Source organism: Procambarus clarkii, chromosome 59 (genome assembly GCF_040958095.1).
Source record: "Procambarus clarkii isolate CNS0578487 chromosome 59, FALCON_Pclarkii_2.0, whole genome shotgun sequence".
In the NCBI taxonomy this organism is placed as follows: Eukaryota; Metazoa; Arthropoda; class Malacostraca; order Decapoda; family Cambaridae; genus Procambarus; species Procambarus clarkii.
The window spans coordinates 20109891-20117047 of NC_091208.1; positions in this window are offsets into that span (position 1 = coordinate 20109891).

Here is a 7157-nt window from a genome sequence, read left to right on the forward strand (position 1 = left end):
CACCTATTATTGGAATTATTTATTTTATTCATTTAGTCCCTGGTTCCGGTAGTACAGTCGGGTTCGTTCTCGACGCACAATTGAGAATTCCTGGTTCGAATCCCGGGCGTCGCAGAAATGGTTGGGCGCGTTTCCTTTCACCTCATGCCGCTGTCCACCTAGCAGTAATTAGGTACCCAGGAGTTTGCTTGTTTTGGGAAGGGTTAGTAATTAGACTTGGGGGTGGGGGGTTACCTCGATATAAGCCTAATATGTATATATACACTGTCTGCCTGTCCCCCCGTTACTATGCATTATATTATTGTTAATTTTCTAATCGGAAAGTTTACAATCGTGTACATAAATATGCACTACCCATAAAATTTCTGGTAGTACCTCGTTTTTAATTAAATACTTATGATACACTTTTCTTGAACATTTGTATCATAATTATCTGTAAATTCTGATTTTTTTCGCATTCGATGACATACAATGACATGATATACAATGACAATGACTTACTAATCTCTCTCATCTCATTTTTTTGCAATGTATCTGTTAATATTTTATTAATTCTGCTAGAATTTACCTACTTAAAATTATCTCATAGATTAAGGACCTGCCCGAAACGCTGCGCGTACTAGTGGCTTTACAAAATTGTAAATACTATGCTATGTATTCTCACAAACCCAATGTACCTTCTTGTATATAAATAAATAAATAACATGAGGTATGGGAATAGTTCTTCTGACAGGGTATATATATTTAGTGAGATCCATTGGTGTAGGTGGTGTAAACTCCGTGCAGGAGAGGTACTTGTAGCCAAGTTCGAGCCTAGCACTAGTTACTAGCAATAGTAACATCTACAAGTCTGTTGACCTTCATGGATGACCCAGTATGTGGCTCTACTTGCATTATAGTACGATGATAGATGGCATAACTATATGTGTGCCGATTTCACTTTGTCTCAGGTCTACTCAATTTTGTTGCAGTTTTCGGTAGATTACTGTCGTCGGGCAATCAAATATAGTAATCAAAGCCCCATTTCAGAAAAAAAAGAGAATTTGCTTTAGCTAAATAATCGTTTCTATTATCTCATTTTAAAATTGAAATTGAAATAAGTTTATTGAGGTAAAATACACACAAAGGGATGAGGTAGCTCAAGCTATTCTCACCCCGTTCAGTAAATCGTGTTAATACATACATATACACACATCACAAACAATAAACATATTACCAAACATTCTGAGAGATAAATATATACATTTCCTATTCTCATTTTGAGGCCAATATGGGACGAGATTCATAGGAGATAGACTTGACTCCATCATTCATTATTGTTTACCTTAGGGCCATTGTCTATCTAGTGGCCTCGATGAGGACAGGAAGCCGGCGGCTTGTCAAAGGCCCCCCCCTCATTTGTCTTGATTTTCTCCAGCTTGATCTTTAATTTACAACATTGTTTTGGCATTTACAGCTTCGGAGGGTAGGCGAAATGTTTTTTTTATTATTGATATACCATTCTGTGGGCAGCAGTTTGATTATTGTGCGCATCCTGTGAGCATGTTTATTATAGCAATATCTCGATGCAAGGTTTATTATGTACCCCATACCCATCCAGGGGTATGGTGTACATACCCCTGGATGGGTATGTACCCCATACCTCTTTATGCTTTATGTATGGGTATAAACCCCATACATAAAGCATAATAAGCATTGTGAATAAGGTTAGAGGAGGATTTAATAGGCTCAGGGAGTGAACGCCAAAATTCATTTAGCTTAGCAAGTTACAGCTTGTTACACAGTTTAATGTATATTATTATATCAACATTAATAGGTTCAAGAACGAGTTAGTCTCTTAAATCATTCGAGGACGAACCACAAGTCTAGTCTCTTCAGGGCTAACCAACTTACATATGCGGTGCAAAAGAAAACGGGTTTTCAGCACCTGAAGGTTTTGGAGTAACTCAAATAAAGTTACGACCTCGCGGTCTATAATAATTCATTGTGTCGGGGGACAGGCAGCCAGTATATACATACAGTACATGTTAGACTTATATTGAGGGTTCCCCCATTCCCAGGCCACAAGTATCACACTTAAAATTGGCAACCGCTTAAAATAACAAATAATAATTTTTATTAAAACATATACAGAAGAATATGATAGTGGTTAATTAATTGTTAGAGTATATACATTTAAGAAAGCCACTAATATGCAAAGCGTTTCGGCCATAACTTAAAATAATTCGGTTAATTATTAATTGGTTTGATTTTGATTTTGATAATTATAATTGGTTTGATGGAGTGACCTCGACGGGAACAGGAAGCCATTGAGCTGGTAATGGAAGATGTAGGATAATGATACAGCAAATCTTGAACAAAGATTGGAGGGTATAAGGTAAAAATGGGGTAGTCAGGCCCAATCACTTTGGCTCTGTGGGTGGTTTTGATACAGTGGCATATGAGTTGATGTTGACCAGACCACACACTAGAAGGTGAAGGGACGACGACGTTTCGGTCCGTCCTGGACCATTCTCAAGTCGATTGTAAGTTGATGTGTAGTGTGAATGTTAACTTGGTGAGTCCTCTATTGCTGCTTCACCAGAGGCTTGGTGGTGTTGAACTTGCTGGAACCTATTCTCTTACAAAGAACGTCTATTTTCGCTCGTATGCGTTACATAAGGCCAAAAATTTCCGTACTAAAACAAGGAAGCGACTGGCGAAAGTGGCGTACTTTCCAGTTTTCTGTTTTGGGTCCTCTGGTAAGTTAGGCGAGGACATTTTTAAATTGACCGTTTTCTTGAGGTTGGCAAACCTTAGGAAGACGGGCTGTTTGGTGAAGGTGTTGTTTGTTTTGGCTAACAGCTTGTCCTGAAAAACAGTGGTTTGATTATTTGTTTGAATTCGATAATTGTATCTTCGTTGTTGATAATTTACTAAGTATGTACTGGATCTGGGGCCAGATTCACGAAAGTACTTACGAACGTGTACATCTTTCCTTAATCTTTGACGGCTTTAGTTACATTTATTAAACAGTTTACAAGCACGAAAACTTCCCATTCAACTGTTGTTATTGTTATAAACAGCCTTCTGGTGTTTCGGAGCTCATTAACTGTTTAATAATTGGAAACAAAGCCGCCAAAGATTGTGAAAAGATGTACAGATTCGTAAGTGTTTGCGTAAGTGCTTTCGTGAATCTGGGCCCTGGTGGTTGCCATTCATCCTCGTTTGGTAGATTATCTAGTAGTATTGACCTTGGATGATTACTTTTATGGATATATCTTGTGACTGTTGTAGAGACATTCTTTCGTGAGGGTTGTTCTTGTATCTCAAAATTGGTATGGTTGTGAATTACGAATGGGACTTCTCTGTTTGGTACATGGACAAAGAGGTTTTACACACGTATGCGATTTAGCTAATACCTACACATCGATAATGTTCCCATCCACATTGACGTAACCTAGCTACACTTTTTTACAAGTAGAAATAGTATTATAACAGACTATCGGCCTTTCTGGGTTTGTTAAATTCACAGGGCTGCCAACCCATGAGCATGAATATAGCATTCTTGCCCCTAGGAATCTATACAACACAAAACTACCTAAAATTTACCTAAATTTACCCGAAAGCTACCACCCTTAGTGGCCTCGACGCTGAGAGGAAGCCAGCTCCGTGTCACAGCCCAGAGATCCATCCATTGTTCCTGAATATTTTTTCAGTTTCATTTTTAAATGGATTCTTGGCATTTACGGCTTCCGCGGGTAGGCTGTTCGGCGGATTTATAACTCTATTGGTGAAAACAAAATCTTTTGCTCCTTGTGTGTTATACTGGACTTTTTAAAGAAGTAGTCTGGGTTAGTCTCCTCCAATTTATTATTTTAAAGGACTCGATGAGATCAGCCCTGTCATGTCTGGTTTGCAGTGTTAATCATGTGGCACTCAACCATTCTTAGTATGAGAGTTGATAAGTTCCAGGATGATTTTTGTCGCTCTGTGTTGAACTGTCTGCAAGACAGATGTGTTCCTTTGAGGGTGAGGTCTTCATGCTGGAATACATAACTATTTAACACAAATCAGTAATTAGAACAATAATTAACTACAACCCCAGATATCATGCAGCATCTTTATTGAAATCCTTGAACTTGCTGAATATACAAGCACTATTCATAATTACATTACGGGCTATTCATGCCCGTGCCACCGCTTAGGTGGCTTAATCTTTATCAATCAATCATCATAATTGCAAGTGTACAATATATCTTCAAACCAATTGGGCAGTACCTTTCCCGACCGCACAAGAAATGGGTATTTATTTTTTCTTTCCAAGAGCTCGACACAGAGCAGAAATACCGCGCAAATCAATTAGTATCCTAAATTGCAGTAGCCTCTCAAAGGAAGTGAAGTGTCGTACTGCATCCGGTAACCAATTTCAAACAGAAACAAAGGAGTACCCAGTTAACATTATGTAGTCGTTCATATACATATGACACATCGACGTCGATATCCCATAGAGACTTCCTCTTAAATAATTAAAATCTTTAAAAAAAAAATTAGCTATACAATTCTATAAATATTCTGTTGTACCAATTCTCACTTATTAAAACCAATATTTACCACTAAAACAATGGACTCTAAAATAGTCTACACTCCTTTTGGAATTAACGACCTAGAAACAAATATCATTAGCTTAGTATCATAATTTTTGTTTACTTTTAAAAAATGTTAACGGCAGCATTGCCAACAATAAGTTTCAATAGCAGTTTCAACTACAGTACCAACAACAACTCCAGTAGCACCAGCAACAATAGCAGTAGCATCAACAGCAATACCAGCCACAGTAACAGTAGCAACAGCAGCAACAACCAGCAGGAACACCACCAGTAGCACAACCAGTACCAACAACAGCAGCAGTTGCAGTACCAACAGCAATAGAGCACCAATGGCAGCACCTACAGTAGTAACAGTGTCAGTAACAGTGCCAACAGCAGTAACAACAAATCTGGTAGCAAATTCCAACAGAAGCACCTGTAGCATTACCGGCAACAGCAGTACATACAGCAACAGCAACAGCGCCATCATCACCACCACCACCACCACCTTCCTGGAAAGAGACGAAGGCCGGTTACGAGGAATACGAAACAATGGAGTAACTTGAGCAGTCATGGTGGCTGGCAGTAAGAGGAACTCCTGTCATTACTGGGTTCACCTCCCGGTATGACCTCCCGGTAAGACCAGCAGACACTGGGGACATGCATGATTGCCATCATGTCACCGTTGGTGGCTGTGGTGTTGTGGTAGAAGGCTCTTGTGGTGTGGTCTGCAGTGGTGTTACTACCGAGGTGTTCTTCAGCAGTGTTTCTGTGGTGGCGGTTGAAAGTAGGCTTCTTGTAGAAGTGGTCTTGTATTTTGTGGCGGTGGTGTATAGCGGTTTATATCATTGTTCTTGTGGTGGTGGTCTATTGGGTGACTGACTGTACCCGTGTTCTTGTGGTGCAAAGTTAGAACACTACATAATGAGTAGCTAAAGAAATTACAGTAGTTATTAACTAATTGAAACATATAAACTAAGATATTAGGCAATAACTCCATGTGAACGGAGTGCTGTATATAAACATTTCTTGTACATTTAATTTTTGTTTAATTCGAATACATTTTTGTTTACATGCAACCACATAATGATGTAAATTGTGGGAATAATTCTGTGGTGAGTTTACATTTTTATGAGAACTTCAGCTAGCGGTGGTAGCTCCTAGAAATACTTGTAGCCTAGCCAGAGCAGAATTGTTGTAACATTCATGTTTGTTTGGTATATTTACCATAGTGTAATTACTTTATGGTAGTGTGATGATAGACGGAACAGCTGGATCATATTATCGCTCTATCTTAACTGTATAAAGTTGAAATTCTTCTTTGGATGATTAAAAACAACCAATTATACTCGACGCCTTCGTCGAAAAAATGCTTTGGCTAACTCGTTATATCATGTTTTCCAAAGCCAGTATGAGAAGAAATCCACTAGCGCCTTAGTCCTTTTCCTAGGGAGTACATTCAGAGTACAAGCCAGCGAGTAAGTTGTGTACATCACAGCCCAAGGGTAAATGATACACGGTGATTCATCAACGTTTAGTACACACATGAGGACTAAACGAAGGGCTGCTGGAGACTGCCAAGTAGGCAAGGGAATTGCTTCTCTGAACTCTGAAACTCCGACGAAACTCCACTGGGAAGTGGTGCGACTTACTGCCTGGTGCTGGTGTAGAACCAAGTTTACTCTGTGCAGGCGATGAGTCACAATAACATGGCCAAAGTAAGTTGAAGGGACGACGACGTTTCGGTCCGTCCTGAACTATTCTCAATCGACTTGAGAATGGTCCAGGACGGACCGAAACGTCGTCGTCCCTTCACCTTATAGTGTGTGGTCTGGTCAAAGTTTACTCTCTCGATGTTGGTGTAAGGTTAGTTCTGTCAAAGCTTCTTGGTTGGCCTGGAGGAACTATTACATTGGGGCAACTTAATTCCTCTTGTGCGGAGGTTCTTAATCAGTTATCTTAATCTTAATCTTAATCTGCCCGAAACGCTGCGCGTGCTAGTGGCTTTACAAGACTGTAATTACCATATTTGTATCCTCACATTCCTTATGTACATTCTTGTATATGCATAAATAAATAAATAAATAAATAAATAAATAAAGTTGTCCATTGATCTCTAGAGGTCCGTGGAAGGGCTTCAAGAGGTCCGTAGAGTTTTCGAGACATAATTGTTGGTCACTTACCTATCGCTGAATGGCATGTGTCACATCAACCTCGAGATTCTAGTGATCAGCGTAGTCGATTCACAAGCGAATGGTCCCTGGTTCACGCGCAAGTTCAAGTTCAAGTATGTTTATTGAGACAATAAAAAAATACATCTCAAAGGGATAGAGTAGCTTAGGCTATTTCTACCCCCCGGTTCACGCGCAGGGCAGAGATGTTTAGGCACTCTTCCCCCCCCACCCCCACCTGATTCCTCTATTAACTTTGCGGTAAATAGGTACCCTAGAGTTAGGCACTATTGACGGGTTAGTTGTACAACCATTACTGTAAAGTCCACAACGGGATCTAAAACAACAACAGCCAGCCCGTTCTTTCTGTGACAAACAAAATCCAGCGTTCTAACCCCCCATACAAGCCACTCACCTG